The 24820-nt window shown below is 49.1% G+C and overlaps 1 non-coding gene across 1 annotated transcript; it reads left to right on the top strand.

Annotated features, from left to right (window-relative positions):
- Positions 1 to 7721: 7721 nt before the first annotated feature.
- Positions 7722 to 7793, top strand: TRNAS-ACU (transfer RNA serine (anticodon ACU)). Its single transcript has one exon. It is a non-coding gene; the product is annotated as a tRNA-Ser (tRNA).
- Positions 7794 to 24820: the final 17027 nt, after the last annotated feature.

Genomic DNA, 24820 nt, shown 5'->3' with positions numbered 1-24820 from the left:
TGTATGCCCTGCGCCCTATAGGCCGCGAGCATATCGCGACGAGCATCGGCGAACGCGGCACAGTGAAGGAGCAGGTGTTCTAGTGTTTCCACTGCACCGCATCCGTCACACACATCACTCGTCGCGATTCCGTGACGCACCCGTCGTTCCCCGGGCCACACGCAGCCAATGCGCGCGCGGAGGATCATTGCACGTTGTGACCGTGTAAGTGCGCGACAGCCGGTGACACTGTCGATGCTTTCACCTCCCGCGATGCGTGGGTCGGAGTGCTGCTTTCGGAGATGGTCGTGGATGGCCGCACGCACGTCCTCCAGCGCAAGGGGCAGATCGCTGATATGAAGCTGCTCAATCTGCGCGAGAAGAGAGATCGCGCAGAGCGACGGGCGCGACGGACTGACAGAGCCGCCGACTGGACTGTCTACAACCGCTTGGACGCAGCAGCGCGCCGCCACGCCAACAAGCTATACCGCCGGCAGTGGGCTTCACTATGCCAAAGGATGGAGGAAGATGTCAGCTCGCGGAGGCTGTTTGACACCCTGCGGCGCATCACCGAGCCACAGGCAAACCGTCAACCGCTGGCCGCCCTCGCAATCTCCAGCGGGCTCAGCTTTGTAGAATTGGCAGAGCGGTTTGCCGATCGATTCACGCCGCCCAGCCCCGCAAACGCCGCTAACATAGCTGCTCCTGAGAACCCCAGAAGCGACGCCAGTCCCTCGCCCGTCACCTCGGAAGGTCCTTGTGATGCGCCGTTCACCGCGGCGGAACTCAATACGCTGCAGCGCTGCAGCCGCCGCTCGGCGCCCAGACCGGACGGGGTGACATACCGGATGCTGCGGAACCTGGATGCGCAGCAACTACAAATCCTCCTGCAGCAGATCAGCCTGGTGTGGGAACGCGGGGAGCTACCGGAGGATTGGCGAACCGCGGTCGTTTGTCCCATCCGAAAGGCAGGGCGCCCACCTACGGAGCTGAGCGGATACCGGCCAGTGGCATTAACATCGGCGGCAGGTAAGCTCATGGAGCATATGGCGTTGCAGCGTCTGATCGAGCGGGCTGCGGAGGCTGATTTGTTTGACGAGCGACAGACGTGTTTCCGTGGGATGCGGTGCACGGCTGATTCTATATCGGACGTTGTTACAGCGCTGGAGCATGCCAGGGCAGCAGGCCAGGTTGCGCTTCTGCTACTACTGGACGTCTCGGGTGCTTTTGACAACGTTCACCGCGCACCAATTCTCGCGGTGCTTGAGGGGCTGGTGTGAGAGGGCGCCTTTTGCGATACGTTCATGGCTTCCTGAGCGGGCGCACCATGCGCGTACGAGTAGGGGTATAAGCTCTCCAAGCCTCGCCCGCTGGACATGGGCGTGCCGCAGGGCTCTGTCCTATCAAGCTTTCTGTTTAATGTGGCCATGTCGGTGGTGCCGGCCTCCCTCCCCACGAGCGGCCGACACCATGTGTACATGTCGATATATGCAGACCACATAGCTCTGTGGTGCCGGGGTCCACCGGGCGAGGCGTTCCACGTGCGGGGGTGCCTTCAGGGAGCCCTGACCGCAATCGATGCCAGCTTGCGTGGCCTTGGTCTGTCGCTGAGCGCGGACAAATCGGTGGCCAAGGCCTGCGTTTCGCGCTCGCGCGCGCACCTTGCGCCACTGTCACTGGACGGGACTCCGATTCCATGGCGTAAATCGGTGCGGTACCTTGGCCAGGACATCGACTGGCGCCTTTCCTTCCGCCCCGCGGCGACCAAGGCCTGTCTGCAGATGAAGAGGATCACCGCCGCCGTGCACAAGTTCACCGCTCGAGGCCAGGGCATCTCCCAGCAAGCCGCGCTGCGTCTATACAATGCCGCAGCTTTGGGGGCGGTGCTCTATGCGCTGCCGCTCGTCACGGTGCGCAAGCCGTGCTGGAAGAAACTCGAGCTTCAGCACCGCAAGTCCCTGCGCGTGTGTCTAGGCCTGCCCAAAAACTCGCAGTGCGCCGCAACGTTGGCCGAGGCAGGAGCGTGGCCACTTGAGCTCCAAGCAGCGCGCAGGGCATTGAATCACATCGACCGGCTTCACCGCGCACCGGACGGCGGCTCGCTGCTGCAGCGTATGCGCTCGCACCCGCGCTCACGAATGGGTGCGGCGCTGCTCGAGTATGAGCAATTGACACAAGGCCAACACCCCTACGGCTCCTGCGCGCCCTGGCCTGCTGCCTCGGAGGTACAGCGAGAGATCGTCGGCATTGCGGGAAAGCGGAGCACACCCCTCTGTGCTGTGCAGCAGCTGGCCAGAGCCGTCATGCACCAGGAGCTCCAGGACCATCTCCTCGTGTACACCGACGGCTCAGTGGCCCGCGACAGCTGCTCCCTTGCTGCGGCGGCCACCATCCCAGCCTGCGACTTCACAGCCAGCAACACGGAGCAACACGCAGCCTTCCTGGGCTCCTCCACCACGGCGGAGCTGATGGGGATCCGGCTCGGGCTGGACCTGCTGCTCACCCTCGGCCCTTCTCCGCCCAGGAGTGCTCTGCTGTGCGACTCCCGCGCCGCCCTCAGCCGCCTGCAATCTAACGGCCGCGGTACTCCACTAGTGCGGGAAATTCGCTCGCGCATCGAGCGCCTCGCGCAGAGAGGTTGTGCCGTGCGTGCACAGTGGGTGCCCGGTCACTGCGGCATCGCCGGCAACGAAGAAGCTGACCACCTCGCGACCGCTGCACACCAACTACCTGCCAGCGATCGCGCTCGAGTCTTAAACGCGGTTTAAGCAGCTTCCAGTTTTGTGTGTGTCCACTTTCTCCTTCCAGAATTTTGAGCTTTAATTCCTGTGTATTCTATCTTTTATACCTCAACCGCTTTGTCTGATTTAACACATTTGCGCAAAATACGCAATGCAGCGTTCTCTTCCATCTTGGCCCAAATTTTTGCTAAGAGAGGAAGACAAAAAGAGGAAATTTTTTTACTGAAGCTAGTATACGAAGTTACGCCCTCTGCGGCAACTACCAATTCCTTCAAGTTGAAATAGCGGCTCCATTTGCAGTCCACCAGGCGACGTATCTCATTAAAAAATAGTCAACAGGGCAGTGTCATGAAATTGGATAACCAATTAACGAACAGTGTTTCAATTTATTTTTAAAAAATTATTCTGGATTAGCCCAGCCAATCCAGGATATACAAAGTGAAAGCGAGATTGAGGTATCCACTGACCCACGAAGGCGGTTGTGCGCCTTTCCTTTCGTGAAAATGAACGCTCTTTGCAAAGTTGTCAGTTAACGCCAATGAACTTATGAACGCCGTCGGCTCACTTGTTTTGTTTGGTTTTTGAGGAAAGGAAATGGCACAGTAATTGTCTCACATATCTCGGTGGACACCCGAACCGCGCCGTAAAGGAAGAGATAAAGGAGGGAGGGAAAGAGGAAAGAAAACTGAAAATTGAATGTTGGATTTTGAGAAAAGGCGCGGCGCTGCGCAGCGGCGGAACACCTGTGGCTCGGTGCTACTAGTGGCGCATGCGCAGTTGCGACTAGGGTGCGAGAGAGAGAAATGCGCCGTGTGTCAATTCAATTCAATTCTTTATTTTTCCAGAAATAATGGATCCTGGAAAAGGTCAAGAGCTAGAAGCTGTCTCGACAGCTTGACTAGGCCCATGACCCCTTCTACAAGGCAGTAGTGGTTTACAGCAACAGGTAGTGTCCATATTAATTGACACCAAGAAATGCAAAGAACAATGAGTTATACAATAGCAGAAATGCAATTAAATTATTAACTAAACAGCATATGATTTCAAAATGTGTCTACAATAACTGTACTTATAGTAGAAATACAAAGGCAAATAGAATACATACATGTTCATGACAAACAGCACTTGCAAATGAAAAGGTAAACACGCATAGCCATTCATTCTTTGAATAGAAAATACATTCTCAGTCTATTGTGGCCGCAGGGCAGTGCGCGCACTCGTGAGCGAACTTTGGTGAGCCTCTGTGCATTCCTCGAACACACTGGCTTGACGTCCAGTCTGTTCTCCGTCAGGTAGTTACACGCAGTGACCGAACGCTCCGCGAGTTCTACCTTGAACGATTAATAACTGGACGCCCCACTCCAGTTGTAACCAACACAGTGCTGTGCGCGTGTGTGATTTAATTCCTCTAAAATGAACTAATCACGCGCACAACCTGGGCACATTTCTTATTGTGTAAATATTTTGTACACAATACTTCTCCCCCCTATCCTCTCTTCCTGTCCCCTCACCTCTTTCATTTCATTTCTCCATTCTGCCTGCTATCCTTTATTTCCGCTGCCTCAACTCAAGTGTTTCAGTATGGATGGGAGATGCCGGGGCTAGCAAAAATCTTTTCCTTCCTTTTTACTATTATTTTTAATAAAACTACTACCACCACCAGTTCTTTTACGCCGCCACTCCTCACACATTTATGCTCATTTAGAATAAATGGCAGAATATGCTGTAGTCACTGAAGTTTATAATTATTTTGAAATTTCGGGCGGACCCAGACATCATCATTACGTGCCGATAGTGTAACATGTATTCGTTTTAGAGGTCATAGATTCACTAAAAAATTTTGGAAAGCAACAGTGGAAAAGTAAAAAGAGCGGAGCAGGCGATGCGGATACTTATATTCAGCACTAATGATGTTGTAGCTTATAAAATCACTTCGCGCGGGAGACAGGTAGTCAAGGTTTGCAATATGTCGCATGATCCCCATATTGAAGTACATCTATCTTTGCAACGTTTCCTTCTGTCGTTGTAGCCCATACTAGACCACAGTAGTCGATATGTGAAGCAAACAGTGCGTGAAAAATTTGGATTTTGGCCTGTGTTGGAAGAAGACGTCGGCAGCGAGGTGAGATTCCCGTCACTGCGGCCAGTTTTCTACAAACATCTTCTGTCTTTACCCCAACTTAAGTTTGAAGAAAACGTAACCCCGAGAAATCTATGTTCATTTACTGCTTGAACTTCTCGGCCCTGGCATCTGACAGCATGGTATGTTTTAATAATAATAATAATAATAATTGGTTTTCGGGGAAAGGAAATGGCGCAGTATCTGTCTGATATATCGTTGGAATCCTGAACCGCGCCGTCAGGGAAGGGATAAAGGAGGGAGTGAAAGAAGAAAGGAAGAGAGAAGTGCCGTAGTGGAGGGTTCCGGAATAATTTCGACCACGTGGGGATCTTTAGCGTGCACTGACATCGCACAGCACACGGGCGCCTTAGCGTTTTTCCTCCATAAAAACGCAGCCGCCGCGGTCGGGTTCGAACCCGTGAACTACGGATCACGTATGGGCATGTTTTGAGTATCTTATTTTTAGCTCTAAATATTACTACTGTCGTCTTCTTGGGATTTATCCTAATGCAATTTAAGTTCGACCAGAGGTGTAATTTGTCAAGTATTTGATTACATTTGATAATTAAATCGTCTACATTAGGACCCGAAATTATTATGCTGCTTTGGTCTGCATATATGATAAATCGCGCTCCAGTCTTAAACGCGGTGTAAGCGTCCTCCCGTTTTTTTGTTTGTGTCCACATTCTCCTCCCAGAATTTTGAGCTTTAATTCCTGTGTATTCTATCTCTTATACCTCAACCGCTTTGTCTGATTTAACACCTTTGCGCAAAATACGCAATGCAGCGTTCTCTTCCATCTTGGCCCAAATTATTGCAAAGAGAGTTAGAGAGAAAGAGGCGATTTTTTATTGAATCTAGTCTACGGAGTGATGCCCTCTGTGGCAACTACAAATTCCTTCACGCTGAAATAGCGGCTCCATTTGCAGTGAACTAATGGGTGCATTTCCTTTAAGCAATAGAAAACAGGGCAAGGTTATGAAATTGGACAACCAACGAACAGTGATTCAATTTATGTTTTAAAAAATTACTGTGGATTAGCCCAGCTGATCCAGGATATACAAAGCAAAAGCGAGATTGAGGTACCCACTGACCGTTGCTTCTGTGACTGCTGCTGCTGGGGTGTTCCCCTGACGGCCTGCGCATAAGAAAGAGCGCGCGGCGTCTGCTGATGTTGCTGGGCTGGGGCCGCTGTCTCAGCCTGGGCGTCAGTTGCTCCCTTGCTGCGGCGGCCACCATCCCCGCCCTGCGACTGCACAGCCAGCAACACGCAGCCTTCCTGGGCTCCTCCACCACGGCGGAGTTGATGCGGAGTTCCCGGGTTCGAACCCGACCGCGGCGGCTGCGTTTTTATGGAGGAAAAACGCTAAGGCGCCCGTGTGCTGTGCGATGTCAGCGCACGTTAAAGATCCCCAGGTGGTCGAAATTATTCCGGAGCCCTCCACTACGGCACCTCTCTCTTCCTTTCTTCTTTCACTCCCTCCTTTACCCTTCCCTTACGGCGCGGTTCAGGTGTCCAACGATATATGAGACAGATACTGCGCCATTTCCTTTCCCTCCAAAAACCAATTATTATTATCCGTCTCGGGCTGGACCTGCTGCTCACCCTCGGCCCTCCGCCGCCCAGCAGTGCTCTGCTGTGCGACTCTTGCGCCGCCCTCAGCCGCCTGCAATCTAACGGCCGCGGTACCCCACTAGTGCGGGAAATTCGCTCGCGCATCGAGCGCCTCGCGCATAGAGGTTGTGCCGTGCGTGCACAGTGAGTGCCCGGTTACTGCGGCATCGCCGGCAACGAAGAAGCTGAAGACCTCGCGACCATTGCACATCAACTACCTGCCAGCGATCTGCCCCTTGCGCTGGAGGACGTGCGTGCGGCCATCCACGACCATCTTCGAAAGCAGCACCCCGACCCACGCATCGCGGGAGGTGAGCGCATCGACAGTGTCACCGGCTGTCGCGCACTTACACGGTCACAACGTGCAATGATACTCCGCGCGCGCATTGGCTGCGTGTGGCCCGGGGTACGACGGGTGCGTCACGGAATCGCGACGAGTGATGTGTGTGACGCATGCGGTGCAGTGGAAACACTAGAACACCTGCTCCTTCACTGTGCCGCGTTCGCCGATGCTCGTCGCGATATGTTCGCGGCCTATAGGGCGCAGGGCATACTACCAGACTCCATCAAGACGCTCTTGCGGCCGCAGGGCAGTGCGCGCACTCGTGAGCGAACTTTGGTGAGCCTCTGTGCATTCCTCGAACACATGGGCTTGACGTCCCGTCTGTTCTCCGTCAGGAAGTTACACGCAGTGACCGAACGCTCCGCGAGTTCTACCTTGAACGATTAATAACTGGACGCCCCACTCCAGTTGTAACCAACACAGTGCTGTGCGCGCACAACCTGGACTAATTTCTTATTGTGTAAATAGTTTGTACATATTACTTCTCCCCCTATCCTCTCTTCCTGTCCCCTCACCTCTTTCATTTCATTTCTCCATTCTGCCTGCTATCCTTCATTTCCGCTTCCCCAGCTCAGGTGCTTCAGTATCGATGGCAGATGCCGGGGCTAGCAAAAATCTTTTCCTTCCTTTTTACTGTTATTTTTAATAAAACCACTATCACCACCTTTAAAATGTTGCCAGCCGCTGCATCTGCCATCGAAACCTGAAGCACGGGAGCTGCGACAAGCGGGAATAAATGGAGATGGAGAGGGAAATAAAGGAAGGGCGATAGTGAGACAGGATAGGGGTAGGGGCACTAACGTCGTTTCTGAACAGGTGGGATGGAACCGCAGCCATATACGAGTGCTAGGGACGAGCAGCATCTGTGCTGTTTTTAGAAGCCTCCTAGAGACACAGAGCGATTTCTCCAAAGGGCAAGGCGCCGCGGTGGCTCAGTGGTTAGAGCGCTCGACTACTGATCCGGAGTTCCCGGGTTCGAACCCGACCGCGGCGGCTGCGTTTTTATGGAGGAAAAACGCCAAGGCGCCCGTGTGCTGTGCGATATCAGTGCACGTTAAAGATCCCCAGGTGGTCGAAATTATTCCGGAGCCCTCCACTACGGCACCTATTTCTTCCTTTCTTCTTTCACTCCCTCCTTTATCCCTTCCCTTATGGCGCGGTTCAGGTGTCCAAAGATGTATGAGACAGATACTGCGCCATTTCCTTTCCCCCAAAACCAATTATTATTATTATTATTATTATTAAGGGCAAGGCGATGGCGTTCCGTGGACTCCCTGACAGCGCTGGAACATGCTGTCGCGCTCAACTGCTAAACACGGTTTAAGCGTCCTCCAGTTTTTTGTGCGTGTCCACTTTCTCCTCCCAGAATTTTGAGTTTTAATTCCTGTGTATTCTATCTCTTATACCTCAGCCGCTTTGTCTGATTTAACACCTTTGCGCAAAATACCCAATGCAGCGTTCTCTTCCATCTTGGCCCAAATTATTGCAAAGAGAGTTAGAGAGAAAGAGGCGATTTTTTATTGAATCTAGTCTACGGAGTGATGTCCTCTGTGGCAACTACAAATTCCTTCACGCTGAAATAGCGGCTCCATTTGCAGTCGGCTAGGGGGATGCATTTTCTTGAAGCAATAGAGAATAGGGCAAGGTTATCAAATTGGACAACCAACGAACAGTGATTGAATTTATTTTGTAAAAATTATTGTGGATTAGCCCCGCTAATCCAGGATATACAGAGTGAAAGCGAGATTGAACCCGACCGCGGCGGCTGCGTTTTTATGGTTGGTTGGTTGTGAAACTTTATTTCCAGCGGATATAGAGGAGCGACACGAAGTCGCCCCCCGCTTAAACGGCGGCCGCTTTCCCTTGGGCAGCGGCGGCGTCTTCAGCCAGCTGGAGGAGCTTGATCTGTATCCCCGGGTCGGGGCTGAGCAATAGAGCCTCCCAATGAGCAGAGTCGGTAATGAAGTGACTCGCTGGTAGGGACTGCGGGCAGTTCCAGATTATATGATTTAGATCGGCTTTCGCATCACAATTTTTGCATTTGTTTGAGTAGAGTCCTTCCGAATAGAAGCTACACAATTGGGGATTTGGATAGGTGTTAGTTTGAAGTTTACGCCAGGCTTTGGCCTGTTGCTTGGAGAGCGTTTTATCTGCTGGGGGGAATCTGAGTCTTGCAAGCCTGTAGTGCTGCAGGATTTCTCTGTAAGAAAACAACCTGTCCTTGCCAGAGTATAGGGCGGGTGGGCTGCACGACCCAGCTCGGCGGGACAATTCTCGAGCTAGGTTATGAGCCGCCTCATTACCAGCAAGGGAAGCATGAGCAGGCGTCCAGATTAGGCGAATGCGCCGCGTGGGCTGATAATTTAGCAGAATCCGTGCTGCTTGTGGGGAGATTCTTCCAAACGTGTAGTTACGTATAGCCAATTTTGAGTCGCTGACAATGGTTTCTGCCGAGGATCCCACAATGGCTAGAGCAATGGCTGTTTCTTCTCCAACATGTGTGTGCTGAGTGCGTATAGTGCCCCCAGTTATGAGTGTACCACGTTCCGTGGTGACCACAGCTACCATCTTGTCAGCCGAAGAATCTGCCGCATCTACATATACCACAGAGGTATCATTAAGAAAGCGCTTGCCTAATGATTTGGCTCTCTCTGTACGACGTTCAGCGTGTAAATCTGGGTGCATGTTCCGAGGTAGTGGAGGAATGACCAGAAGCTGGCGTATATGCTTGGGAAGGTCAGTTGTGGGTCCGCCTTGTCGTTCGTATGTTATGCCTAGTGTGGACAGAATGTGTCTGCCAGTTGGTGTGGCCGATAGTCGTTCGTACTGCGAGACGGTTACCGCTTCAATAATCTCGCTTAGGGTGTTATGAAGACCGAGACCTAACACTTTCTCAGTCGCTGTGTGCATGGGTAGCCCAACTGCCTGTTTGACGCATTTTCTGATTATGGCCTCCACTTTTTCTTTTTCAGCTGACTTGAGATGTAGGTAAGGGCATACGTAAGCTATGCGGCTTATCACAAAAGCTTGTACTAAACGGAGCGTATTGCTTTCCTTCAAGCCCGAGTGGCGGTTACTAATGCGGCGAATGAGTCGCATAATTTGCTGCGAGGTTCCCTGAAGCTTCCGAATTACGTCACCATTGAAGCCGTGTTCTTGTAGTATTAGGCCCAAGATTTTAATGGAGGAAAAACGCTAAGGCGCCCGTGTGCTGTGCGATGCCAGTGCACGTTAAAGATCCCCAGGTGGTCGAAATTATTCCCGAGCCCTCCACTACGGCAGCTCTCTCTTCCTTTCTTTTTTCACTCCCTCCTTTATCCCTTCCCTTACGGCGCGGTTCAGGTGTCCAACGATATATGAGAGAGATACTGCGCCATTTCCTTTCCCCTTCTCCACTGACCCAGAGACGGTTGTGCGCCTTTCCTTTCGTGAAAATGAACGGTCTTTGCAAAGTTGTCAACGCCGATGAACTCTATGAACGCCTTCGGCCTACTGGTTTTGTTTGGTTTTTGAGGAAAGGAAATGGCCCAGTTACCGTCTCGCATATCACGGGTGACACCCGAACCGCGCCGTAAAGGAAGGGATAAAGGAGGGAGGGAGAGAAGAAAGAGAAAACTGAAAACTGAAAGTTGTTGTTGTTTTGGGTTTAATGGCACATAAGCAGCTAAGGCTATCATGCGCCAGGCTCAAGGTATATGAACACTTTTCTGTAGGTGGGAGGAAACATGGTTGTGTAGAGGACTTAAATTGCTATTTCGTTCTGGTAGTAATAAGAGGAAGAAGAAATTTTATAAATGGCTAAAAATGCTTTCAAGAAGGTCAGATAACCTCAGTAGCCATCCTTGGCTGGGCAAGGATCCTGAGGCTCCCAACCATTCAAATAACCACCTCAGCCCTCTTCTCATGGAATGAGAAAATGGCTGAAATGCATCCCATTTTAAAGCAAAGCTGTGGATCAAAGTTTACAGTCTCTGAAGAACATCTGCCTCTTTTAAAAAGCTAAAAACGGAAGATATGTTAACAATGGCATTTTCGCCTAAAAGCAGCGCTGGGTGTAAAGGAATGTATTCATTATAAAACTTCGTAAAGTGCTTATTTCTTAGTTTTTCGAGTTTTGCACACGAGAATAAAATATGGTTTATTGTTAGTTCGTCTCCACATCTTTCACAACGAGGTTTGTCTTGTTTCGTTAGTAAGAAATTATGTGTAATGTGTGTATGTCCAATGCGGAGACGACATAAAATTACTTCAATAAATCGTTCCTGGTGCCTACAGGTCTTCCATTCACCCAGGACAGGTTTTACAAAGTGCAGCTTATTGTTAACCTCGTTGTCCCAAGAGGCCTGCCATTTTTCTCTCAATTTATTCTGTACTGACTTGATGCAGTCCTTATGCGGTATGTTTACTGGTTTTATTTTTGCGTTAAGGGCAAGTTGGGCGCTTGCATCAGCCCTCTCATTTCCGCTGATGCCCACGTGACTGGGAACCCAGCAAAACTTTATTGTATGTCCTTGTGAATCAGCTCGTATTACATTATGTATTAAGTTTCCTATTAAGGGTTCAGTTGCATTTCTGGGGTTTATTGCTGTAATTACGCTGAGGAAGTCACTGTAGATAACACTGTTCTGTATGTTTTTCTTCAATATTTGTTCTACAGCTAGAGCAATGGCGTAGCATTCTGCTGTAAATATTGAAGCGCACTGAGGCAGCCTGACTACTTTTTCCCATTTCCCTTGCACTATCGCGCTCCCTACATATAGTGCTGTCTTAGATCCATCTGTGTAGAAATCTGTGCAATTCTTGTATTTTTCACTTACTCCAAGAAACTCTTGCTGTATATGTTCCAGTGGGGTATGTCTTTTTTGAATGTGTGTCAGTGCGAAATCGCATACACCAGGAAACAAGTACCAAGGTGGCAACCTATCGGGTCTCTGGGCAACATCAGGAAGTGCATCTAGTATGTTTATTTCTTGGCATATTTCTTCAAAGCGGAGGAGCAATGGTTTTACAGCTTGAGGTTTGTTGGTGAACAGTGTTCTGGATGGGCATTTTGTAACTATGGTGTAACAAAGATGTTTCGGTAGCGACCTTATTTTCAGTACGTATGCACAGGTAAGCATTGTTCTCCTGTTGGTGAGGTTCGGTTCATTTGCTTCTACCTGAAGGCTATTTATGGGTGATGTTCTGTAAGCACCAGTTGAAAGGCGCAACCCGAGGTTTTGTACTGGATCTAGCTTTTTAAGGTATGATGGCCTCGCAGACCCATACACTATGGATCCATAGTCTAACGAAGAGCGTACTAGAGAGCGATAGATGTGCAATAGGCACCTCCTATCGGATCCCCAACGCTTCCGTGAGAGTACTTTAAGTATATTAAGGGATTGGGTGGCTTTCTTTTTTAGGGTGTTTATATGTGGTAGAAACGTTAGCTTTTTGTCAAAAGTTAAGCCTAAAAATTTGTGTTCTTGTTTTACTGGAAGTGTGGTGTCGTTCAAGTGGAGGGTGGGATCAATATGCAGTCCTCTCTGCAGCGAGAAAAGAACCGCAACAGTTTTCTGTGGAGAAAACCTAAATCCATTTCTGTCTGCCCAAAGTGCTAATTTGTTTATTGTGAGTTGTAGTTGTCTCTCACAAGTTGCCAGGCTAGAAGATGTGCACGCAATTTGAAGGTCATCAACGTAGACCGAGTACATAATGGACTGTGGAATTATACTGGTTAAAGAATTCATTTTTACTATGAACAATGTAGTACTTAAAATGCATCCCTGAGGAACGCCGTTTTCCTGAGTAAAATTATTTGAGAGGGTTGCGCCGAGACGAACTTGGAAAGAACGGTTGGATAAAAAGTCGCTCAAATATTTCAGCATCCTCCCGCGGATACCAAGCTCTGCCAGGTCGCGAAGAATCCCGTACCTCCAGGTAGTGTCATATGCCTTCTCCATATCGAAAAAAACTGAAAGGCAGTGTTGTCTGTGTATAAACGCCTCTCGGATTGTGTTTTCCAGGCGGATTAAATGGTCGACTGTGGAACATGTTTTTTTTAAAACCACATTGGTGGACATCAAGAAGCTCTCGGGATTCTAGAATAAACATTAATCTAATATTTATAACACTCTCAAAAGATTTGGCAAGACAGCTTGTAAGGGTTATAGGCCTGTAACTGTTAGGGGAGGTTGGTGGCTTTCCTGGTTTCAGAAATGGAACAATAATGACTTTTTTCCAAGCAGCTGGTATTTTCCCTACTACCCATATTTTGTTAAAAAATTTTAACAGAACTTCTACAGATTGCTCAGATAGATGGGATAGCATTTCATAATGAATTTCGTCGGGGCCTGGTGCAGTTTGTTTACCTATAGACAGTACTCTCTGTATTTCTTGAAGTGTAATCAAATTATTGTAAGGCTCGTTTGTGCTGCCTGCCGTAGGGAGTCTTTGTTTTTCGGTTGTGTTTTTGTATTTTAAGAATGACTGTGTATAGTGGGAAGAACTAGAAACTATAAAAAAATGTTGCCCCAAAATGTCTGCTTGTTCTTTAATACTTGTCTGAATTCCAGGATCCGTCAGCAGAGGAAGGGTGAATGGGGAATAGCTGCCATTTACTTTTCTGACCTGCTCCCACAGTTTTTTTTTATGTTACCGACCTGTTTATGGACGACACATAATTTTGCCAAGACATTTTTTCCGCGTTCCGCCGTATATATCAGGCTTTAGCTTTTGCCTTTTTGAAAGTTATTAGATTTTCGTGAGTAGGATACCTACGAAATACACTCCAGGCCTTATTTTGTTGTTTTTTGGCTTCCCAACATTCTCGCGTCCACCATACCTTGTGGTTCTGGCGCACCACGCCTGTGGACATGGGAATAGCTAGCCGTGCAGCATCGATGATACGCTTTGTAAGAATTTCATTGATTTCATCTATGCTAAGTGTTTCTGAGTAAATGTCCTCTAATCTGGCCTTTTCTCTAAACAACGCCCAATCAGCTAGATGTAGCTTCCATCGCCGTGGTTTGGTTGGGATGACTGCAGGTGAGGATGATAGGCTTATAAAAACTGGTAGGTGATCACTCCCAAACGGGTTGTCTAAAACGTCCCACTTAATATCACTAAAAACAGAAGGTGAACAAAAAGACAGGTCTAAACTGCTCATTTTCCCAGACGTTGGGGAACAGTATGTGGCCTTTTTCGTATTTAAAAGACATACATTATTCGTCAGGATAAAATCTTCGATTATTTGACCTCTAGCGTCACAGCGTTCGCTTCCCCACAGGGAGGAGTGAGCATTAAAATCCCCAAGTAACAGATATGGCTCCGGAAGTTCTCTGATCAGTTGCTGTAGATCATGGAGTGTTAACATAAAATGTTGAGTAATGTATACGGAACAGATTGTTAGTGTTTTGTAGCTTACGATACTGACTGCAACCGCCTCAAGTTTTGTTTTGAGTTTAATTTCTTGAGCAGGGACACCGCTTTGAAAACTGAAAGTTGGATTTTCGAGGAAAGGCGCGGCGCTGCGCAGCGGCGGAACACCTGTGACTCGGTGCTACTAGTGGCGCATGCGCAGTTGCGACTGGGGAGCGCGAGAGAGAAATGCGCCGTGTGTCAATTCAATTCAATTCAATTCTTTATTTTTCCACAAATAATGTATCCTGGAAAGGGTCAAGAGCTAAAAGCTGTCTCGACAGCTTGACTAGGCCCATGACCCCTTCTACAAGGCAGTAGTGGTTTACAGCAACAGGTAGTGTCCATATTAATTGACATCAAGAAATGCAAAGAACAATGAGTTATACAATAGCAGAAATGCAATTAAAGTATTAATTAAACAGCATGTGATTTCAAAATGTGTCTACAATAACTGTACTTATAGTTTTGAACACAGCGCAATAAGAACACGGGAAGTTAAGCAGACAGAAATATAAAGAAAAATAGAATACATACATGTTCATGAAAAACAGCACTTGCAAATGAAAAGGTAAACACGCATAGCCATTCATTCTTTGAAGAGAAAATACATTCTCAGTTCTTTTACGCCGCAACTCCTCACACATTTATGGTCATTTAGAATAAATGGCAGAATATGCTGTCGTGACTGAAGTTTAAAATTATTTCAAAATTTCGGGCGGACCCAGACATCATCATTACGTGCGGATAGTGTAACATGTATTCGTTTTAGAGGTCATAGATTCACTAAAAATTTTGGAAAGCAACAGTGGAAACGTAAAAAGAGCGGAGCAGGCGATACGGATACTTATATTCAGCACTAATGATGTTGTAGCTTATAAAATCACTTCACGCGGGAGACAGGTAGTCAAGGTTTGCAATATGTCGCATGATCCCCATATTGAAGTACAGCTGTTTTTGCAACGTTTCCTTTTGTCGTTGTAGCCCATACTAGACCACAGTAGTCGATATGCGAAGCAAACAGTGAGTGATAAATTTTGATTTTGGCCTGTGTTGGAAAAAGACGTCGGCAGCGAGATAAGATTCCCGTCACCGCGGCCAATTTTCTACAAACATTTTCTATGTGTTTATCCCAACTTAACTTTGAAGAAAACGTAACCCCGAGAATTCTTGAACTTCTCGGCCCTGGCATCTGACAGCATGGCATGTTTTGAGTATCTTATTTTTAGCTCTAAATATTACTACTGTCGTCTTCTTAGGATTTATCCTACTGCAATTTAAGTTGGACCAGAGGTGTAATTTGTCAAGTATTTGATTACATTTGATAATTAAATCGTCTACATTAGGACCCGAAATTATTATGCTGCTGTGGTCTGCATATGTGATAAGTCGCGCTCCAGTCTTAAACGCGGTGTAAGCGTCCTCCAGTTTTTTTTTTGTATGTGTGTCCACTCTCTCCTCCCAGAATTTTGAGCTTTAATTCCGGTGTATTCTATCTCTTATATTCAACCGCTTTGTCTGATTTAACACCTTTGCGCAAAATACGCAATGCAGCGTTCTCTTCCATCTTGGCCGAAATTATTGCGATGAGAGTTAGAGAGAAAGAGGCGATTTTTTATTGAAACTAGTCTACGGAGTGATGCCCTCTGTGGCAACTACAAATTCCTTCACGCTGAATTAGCGGCTCCATTTGCAGTGCTCTAGCGGGATGCATTTTCTTTAAGCAATAGAGAACAGGGCAAGGTTATGAAATTGGACAACCAAAGAACAGTGATTCAATTTATTTTTTAAAAATTACTGTGGATTAGCCCAGCCCATCCAGAATATATACAAAGCAAAAGCGAGTTTGAGGTACCCACTGACCCACGGTGCCGGTTGTGCACCTTTAATTTCGTGAAAATGAAAGGTGTTTGCAAAGTTCTGAACGCCAATGAACTTATGAGCGCCGTCGGCTCACTTGTTTTGTTTGGTTTTTGAGGAAAGGAAATGGCACAGTAATTGTCTCGCATATATCGGTGGACACACTAACTGCGCCGTAAAGGAAGAGATAAAGGAGGGAGGGAAAGAGGAAAGACAAAACTGAAATAATAATAATAGTAATAATAATTAATAATTGGTTTTTGGTGGAAAGGAAATGGCGCAGTATCTGTCTCATATATCGTTGGACACCTGAACCGCGCCGTAAGGGAAGGGATAAAGGAGGTAGTGAAAGAAGAGAGGAACAAATAGGTCCGTAGTGGAGGGCTCCGGAATAATTTCGACCACCTGGGGATCTTTAACGCGCACTGACATCGCACAGCACACGGGCGCCTTAGCGTTTTTCCTCCATAAAAACGCAGCCGCCGCGGTCGGGTTCGAACCCGGGAACTCCGGATCAGTAGCCGAGCGCGCTAACCACTGAGCCACCGCGGCGGGGCATCGGCTTACTGGTTTTGTTTGGTTTTTGAGGGAAGGAAAGGGCACAGTAACCGTCTCGCATATCTCGGTGGACACCCGAACCGCGCCGTAAGGGAAGGGATAAAGGAGGGAGTGAAAGAAGAAAGGGAGAGAGAGCTGCCGTAGTGGAGGGCTCCGGAATAATTTCGACCACCTGGGGATCTTTAACGTACGTGCACTGACATCGCACAGCACACAGGCACCTTAGCGTTTTTCCTCCATAAAAACGCAGCAGCCGCGGTCGGGTTCGAACCCGGGAACTCCGCATCAACTCCGCCGTGGTGGAGGAGCCCAGGAAGGCTGCGTGTTGCTGGCTGTGCAGTCGCAGGGCGGGGATGGTGGCCGCCGCAGCAAGGGAGCAACTGTCGCCCAGGCTGAGACAGCGGCCCCAGCCCAGCAACATCAGCAGACGCCGCGCGCTCTTTCTTATGCGCAGGCCGTCAGGGGAACACCCCAGCAGCAGCAGCAGTCACAGAAGCAACGGTCAGTGGATACCTCAATCTCGCTTTTGCTTTGTATATCCTGGATCAGCTGGGCTAATCCACAGTAATTTTTTAAAACATAAATTGAATCACTGTTCGTTGGTTGTCAAATTTCATAACCTTGCCATGTTCTCTATTGCTTAAAGGAAATGGATCCCACTTGCTGACTGCAAATGGAGCCGCTATTTCAGCGTGAAGGAATTTGTAGTTGCCACAGAGGGCATCACTCCGTAGACTAGATTCAATAAAAAATCGCCTCTTCCTCTCTAACTCTCTTTGCAATAATTTGGGCCAAGATGGAAGAGAACGCTGCATTGCGTATTTTGCGCAAAGGTGTTAAATCAGACAAAGCGGTTGAGGTATAAGAGATAGAATACACAGGAGTTAAAGCTGAAAATTCTCGAAGGAGAAAGTAGACACACACAAAAAAAAACTGGAGGACGCTTACACCGCGTTTAAGACTGGAGCGCGATTTATCGTATATGCAGACCAAAGCAGCATAATAATTTCGGGTCCTAATGTAGACGATTTAATTATCAAATGTAATCAAATACTTGACAAATTACACCTCTGCTCCAACTTAAATTGCATTAGGATAAATCCTAAGAAGACGACAGTAGTAATATTTAGAGCTAGAAATAAGATACTCAAAACATGCCATGCTGTCAGATGCCAGGGCCGAGAAGTTCAAGTAGTGAATGAACATAGAATTCTCGGGGTTACGTTTTCTTCAAACTTAAGTTGGGATAAACACATAGAAGATGTTTGTAGAAAACTGGCCGCGGTGACGGGAATCTTATCTCGCTGCAGACGTCTTCTTCCAACACAGGCCAAAATCCAAATTTATCACGCACTGTTTGCTTCACATATCGACTACTGTGGTCTAGTATGGGCTACAACGACAAAAGGAAACGTTGCAAAGATAGCTGTACTTCAATATGGGGATCATGCGACATATTGCAAACCTTGACTACCTGTCTCCCGCGCGAAGTGATTTTATAAGCTACAACATCATTAGTGCTGAATATATGTGTCCGTATCGCCTGCTCCGCTCTTTTTACTTTTCCACTGTTGCTTTCCAAGATTTTTTAGTGAATCTATGACCTCTAAAACGAATACATGTTACACTATCCGCACGTAATGGTGATGTCTGGGTCCGCCCGAAATTTCGAAATAATTATAAATTTCAGTCACTGCAGCTTAATCTGCCATTTATTCTAAATGAGCATAAATGTGTCATAAGTTACGGCGTAAAAGAACTGAGAATGTGTTTTCTATTCCAAGAATGAATGGCTATGCGCGTTTACCTTTTCATTTGCAAGTGCTGTTTGTCATGAACATGTATGTATTCTATATTTATTTATATTTCTGTCTGCTTAACTTCTCGTGTTCTTATTGCGCTGTGTTCAAAACTATAAGTACAGTTATTGTAGACACATTTTGAAATCACACGCTGTTTAGTTAATACTTTAATTGCATTTCTGCTATTGTATAACTCATTGTTCTTTGCATTTCTTGATGTCAATTAATATGGACACTACCTGTTGCTGTAAACCACTACTGCCTTGTAGAAGGGGTCATGGGCCTAGTCGAGCTGTCGAGACAGCTTCTAGCTCTTGACCTTTTCCAGGATCCATTATTTCTGGAAAAATAAAGAATTGAATTGAATTGACACACGGCTCATTTCTCTCACTCGCTCCCTAGTCGCAACTGCGCATGCGCCACTAGTAGCACCGAGCCACAGGTGTTCCGCCGCTGCGCAGCGCCGCGCCTTTTCTCAAAATCCAACATTCAATTTTCAGTTTTCTTTCCTCTTTCCCTCCCTCCTTTATCTCTTCCTTTACGGCGCGGTTCGGGTGTCCACCGAGATATGTGAGACAATTACTGTGCCATTTCCTTTCCTCAAAAACCAAACAAAACAAGTGAGCCGACGGCGTTCATAAGGTCATTGGCGTTGACTGACAACTTTGCAAAGACCGTTCATTTTCACGAAAGGAAAGGCGCACAACCGCCTTCGTGGGTCAGTGGATACCTCAATCTCGCTTTCACTTTGTATATCCTGGATTGGCTGGGCTAATCCAGTATAATTTTTTAAAAATAAATTGAAACACTGTTCGTTAATTGGTTATCCAATTTCATGACACTGCCCTGTTGACTATTTTTTAATGAGATACATCGCCTGGTGGACTGCAAATGGAGCCGCTATTTCAACTTGAAGGAATTGGTAGTTGCCGCAGAGGGCGTAACTTCGTATACTAGCTTCAGTAAAAAAATTTCCTCTTTTTGTCTTCCTCTCTTAGCAAAAATTTGGGCCAAGATGGAAGAGAACGCTGCATTGCGTATTTTGCGCAAATGTGTTAAATCAGACAAAGCGGTTGAGGTATAAAAGATAGAATACACAGGAATTAAAGCTCAAAATTCTGGAAGGAGAAAGTGGACACACAAAACTGGAAGCTGCTTAAACCGCGTTTAAGACTCGAGCGCGATCGCTGGCAGGTAGTTGGTGTGCAGCGGTCGCGAGGTGGTCAGCTTCTTCGTTGCCGGCGATGCCGCAGTGACCGGGCACCCACTGTGCACGCACGGCACAACCTCTCTGCGCGAGGCGCTCGATGCGCGAGCGAATTTCCCGCACTAGTGGAGTACCGCGGCCGTTAGATTGCAGGCGGCTGAGGGCGGCGCGGGAGTCGCACAGCAGAGCACTCCTGGGCGGCGGAGGGCCGAGGGTGAGCAGCAGGTCCAGCCCGAGCCGGATCCCCATCAACTCCGCCGTGGTGGAGGAGCCCAGGAAGGCTGCGTGTTGCTGGCTGTGAAGTCGCAGGGCGGGGATGGTGGCCGCCGCAGCAAGGGAGCAGCTGTCGCGGGCCACTGAGCCGTCGGCGTACACGAGGAGATGGTCCTGGAGCTCCTGGTGCATGACGGCTCTGGCCAGCTGCTGCACAGCACAGAGGGGTGTGCTCCGCTTTCCCGCAATGCCGACGATCTCTCGCTGTACCTCCGAGGCAGCAGGCCAGGGCGCGCAGGAGCCGTAGGGGTGTTGGCCTTGTGTCAATTGCTCATACTCGAGCAGCGCCGCACCCATTCGTGAGCGCGGGTGCGAGCGCATACGCTGCAGCAGCGAGCCGCCGTCCGGTGCGCGGTGAAGCCGGTCGATGTGATTCAATGCCCTGCGCGCTGCTTGGAGCTCAAGTGGCCACGCTCCTGCCTCGGCCAACGTTGCGGCGCACTGCGAGTTTTTGGGCAGGCCTAGGCACACGCGCAGGGACTTGCGGTGCTGAAGCTCGAGTTTCTTCCAGCACGGCTTGCGCACCGTGACGAGCAGCAACGCATAGAGCACCACCCCAAAAGCTGCGGCATTGTATAGACGCAGCGCGGCTTGCTGGGAGATGCCCTGGCCTCGAGCGGTGAGCTTGTGCACGGCGGCGGTGATCCTCTTCATCTGCAGACAGGCCTTGGTCAACGCGGGGCGGAAGGAAAGGCGCCAGTCGATGTCCAGGCCAAGGTACCGCACCGATTTACGCCAAGGAATCGGAGTCCCGTCCAGTGACAGTGGCGTAAGGTGCGCGCGCGAGCGCGAAACGCAGGCCATGGCCACCGATTTGTCCGCGCTCAGCGATAGACCAAAGGCCGCGCAAACTGGCATCGATTGCGGTCAGGGCTCCCTGAAGGCACCCCCGCACGCGGAACGCCTCGCCCGGTGGACCCCGGCACCACAGAGCTATGTCGTCTGCATATATGGACATGTACACATGGTGTTGGCCGCTCGTGGGGAGGGAGGCCGGCACCACCGACATGGCCACATTAAACAGAAATGGTGATAGGACAGAGCCCTGCGGCACGCCCATGTCCACCGGGCGAGGCTTGGAGAGCTTATACCCCTACTCGCACGCGCATGGTGCGCTCGCTCAGGAAGCCATGAACGTGTCGCAAAAGGCTCCCTCTCACACCAGCCCCTCAAGCACCGCGAGAATTGGTGCGCGGTGAACGTTGTCAAAAGCACCCGAGACGTCCAGTAGTAGCAGCAGCGCAACCTGGCCTGCCGCCCTGGCATGCTCCAGCGCTGTAACAACGTCCGATATAGAATCAGCCGTGCACCGCATCCCACGGAAACACGTCTGTCGCTCGTCAAACAAATCAGCCTCCGCAGCCCGCTCGTTCAGACGCTGCAACGCCATATGCTCCATGAGCTTACCTGCCGCCGATGTTAATGCCACTGGCCGGTATCCGCTCAGCTCCGTAGGTGGGCGCCCTGCCTTTCGGATGGGACAAACGAACGCGGTTCGCCAATCCTCCGGTAGCTCCCCGCGTTCCCACACCAGGCTGATCTGCTGCAGGAGGATTTGTCGTTGCTGCGCATCCAGGTTTCGCAGAATCTGGTATGTCACCCCGTTCGGTCCGGGCGCCGAGCGGCGGCGGCAGCGCTGCAGCGTATTGTTCAGTTCCGCCGCGGTGAACGGCGCATCACAAGGACCTTCTGAGGCGACGGGCGAGGGACTGGCGTCGCTTCTGGGGTTCTCAGGAGCAGCTATGTTAGCGGCGTTTGCGGGGCTGGGCGGCGTGAACCGATCGGCAAACCGTTCTGCCAATTCTACAAAGCTGAGCCCGCTGGAGATTGCGAGGGCGGCCAGCGGTCGACGGTTTGCCTGTGGTTCGGTGATGCGCCGCAGGGTGTCAAACAGCCTCCGCGAGCTGACATCTTCCTCCATCCTTTGGCATAGTGAAGCCCACTGCCGGCAGTATAGCTTGTTGGCGTGGCGGCGCGCTGCTGCGTCCAAGCGGTTGTAGACAGTCCAGTCGGCGGCTCTGTCAGTCCGTCGCGCCCGTCGCTCTGCGCGATCTCTCTTCTCGCGCAGATTGAGCAGCTTCATATCAGCGATCTGCCCCTTGCGCTGGAGGACGTGCGTGCGGCCATCCACGACCATCTCCGAAAGCAGCACCCCGACCCACGCATCGCGCGAGGTGAAAGCATCGACAGTGTCACTGGCTGTCGCGCACTTACACGGTCACAACGTGCAATGATCCTCCGCGCGCGCATTGGCTGCGTGTGGCCCGGGGAACGACGGGTGCGTCACGGAATCGCGACGAGTGATGTGTGTGACGGATGCGGTGCAGTCCATGGAAACACTAGAACACCTGCTCCTTCACTGTGCCGCTTTCGCCGATGCTCGTCGCGATATGCTCGCGGCCTATAGGGCGCAGGGCATACTACCAGACTCCATCAAGACGCTATTGTGGCCGCAGGGCAGTGCGCGCACTCGTGAGCGAACTTTGGTGAGCCTCTGTGCATTCCTCGAACACACGGGCTTGACGTCCCGTCTGTTCTCCGTCAGGTAGTTACACGCAGTGACCGAACACTCCGCGAGTTCTACCTTGAACGATTAATAACTGGACGGCCCACTCCAGTTGTAACCAACACAGTGCTGTGCGCGTGTGTGATTTAATTCCTCTAAAATGAACTAATCACGCGCACAACCTGGACACATTTCTTATTGTGTAAATAGTTTGTACATATTACTTCTCCCCCTATCCTCTCTTCCTGTCCCCTCACCTCTTTCATTTCATTTCTGCATTCTGCCTGCTGTCCTTTATTTCCGCTGCCCCAACTCAGGTGTTTCAGTATCGATGGCAGATGCCGGGGCTAGCAAAAATCTTTTGCTTCCTTTTTACTGTTATTTTTAATAAAACCACTACCACCACCTTTAAAATGTTGCCAGCCGCTGCATCTGCCGTCGAAACCTGGAGCACGTGAGCTGCGACAAGCGGGAATAAAAGGATGGAGAGAGGGAAATAAAGGGAGGGCGATAGTGAGAAAGGATAGGGGTAGGGGCACTAACGTCGTTCGTTTGTGAACAGGTGGGATGGAACCGCAGCCATATACGAGTGCTAAGGTGGAGCAGCATCTGTGCTGTTTTTAGAAGCCTCCTAGAGACTCCGAGCGATTTCTCCAAAGGGCAAGGCGATGGCGTTCCGTGGACTCCCTGACAGCGCTGGAACGCGCTATCGCGCTCAACTGCTAAACGCGGTTTAAGCGTCCTCCAGTTTTTTGTGCGTGTGTCCACTTTCTCCTTCGAGAATTTTGAGTTTTAATTCCTGTGTATTCTATCTTTTATACCTCAGCCGCTTTGTCTGATTTAACACCTTTGCGCGAAATACGCAATGCAGCGTTCTCTTCAATCTTGGCCCAAATTATTGCAAAGAGAGTTAGAGAGAAAGAGGCAATTTTTTATTGAATCTAGTCTACGGAGTGATGCCCTCTGTGGCAACTATAAATTCCTTCAAGCTGAAATAGCGGCTCCATTTGCAGTCGACAAAAGGGATGCATTTTCTTTAAGCAATAGAGAACTGGGCAAGGTTATGAAATTGGACAACCAACGAACGGCGATTCAATTTATTTTGAAAAAATTATTGTGGATTAGCCCCGCTAATCCAGGATATACAAAGTGAAAGCGAGATTGAACCCGACCGAGGCGGCTCCGTTCTTATGGAGGAAAAACACTAAGACGCCCGTGTGCTGTGCGATGTCAGTGCACGTTAAAGATCCCCAGGTGGTCGAAATTATTCCGGAGCCCTCCACTACGGCACCTCCTTCTTCCTTTCTTCTTTCACTCCCTCCCTTATCCCTTCCCTAACGGCGCGGTTCAGGTGTCCAACGATATATGAGACAGATACTGCGCCATTTCCTTTCCCCCAAAACCAATTATATTATATATATAGCTCTCCACTGACCCACAGAGCCGGTTGTGCGCCTTTCCTTTCGTGAAAATGAATGGTCTTTGCAAAGTTGTCAACGCCGATGAACTCTATGGACGCCTTCGGCTTACTGGTTTTGTTTGGTTTTTGAGGAAAGGAAATGGCACAGTAACCGTCTCACATATCACGGTGGACACCCGAACCATGCCGTAAAGGAAGGGATAAAGGAGGAAGGGAGAGAAGAAAGAGAAAGCTGAAAACTGAAAGTTGGATTTTCGAGGAAAGGCGCGGCGCCGCACAGCGGCGGAACACCTGTGGCTCGGTGCTACTAGTGGCGCATGCGCAGTAGTGACTAGGGAGCGAGAGAGAGAAATGCGCCGTGTGTCGATTCAATTCAATTCAATTCTTTATTTTTCCAGAAATAATGTATCCTGGAAAGGGTCAAGAGTTAAAAGCTGTCTCGACAGCTTGACTAGGCCCATGACCCCTTCTGCAAGGCAGTAGTGGTTTACAGGAACAGGGAGTGTCCATATTAATTGACATCAAGAAATTCAAAGAACAATGAGTTATGCAATATCAGAAATGCAATTAAAGTATTAACTAAGCAGCATATGATTTCAAAATGTGTCTACAATAAGTGTACTTATAGTTTTGAACACAGCGCAATAAGAACACGAGAAGTTAAGCAGACAGAAATATAAATAAATATAGAATACATACATGTTCATTAAAAACAGCACTTGCAGATGAAAAGGTAAACACGCATAGCCATTCATTCTTTGAATAGAAAACACATTCTCAGTTCTTTTACGCCGTAACTTATCACACATTTATGCTCATTTAGAATAAATGGCAGATTAAGCTGCAGTGACTGAAATTTATAATTATTTCGAAATTTCGGGCGGACCCAGACATCATCATTACGTGTGGATAGTGTAACGTGTCTTCTTTTTAGAGATCCTAGATTCATTTAAAAAAATCTTGGAAAGCTACAGTGGAAAAGTAAAAAGAGCGGAG

Source organism: Amblyomma americanum, chromosome 5 (genome assembly GCF_052857255.1).
Source record: "Amblyomma americanum isolate KBUSLIRL-KWMA chromosome 5, ASM5285725v1, whole genome shotgun sequence".
Taxonomy (NCBI): domain Eukaryota; kingdom Metazoa; phylum Arthropoda; class Arachnida; order Ixodida; family Ixodidae; genus Amblyomma; species Amblyomma americanum.
This window is presented reverse-complemented; position numbering and strand designations above follow the sequence as displayed.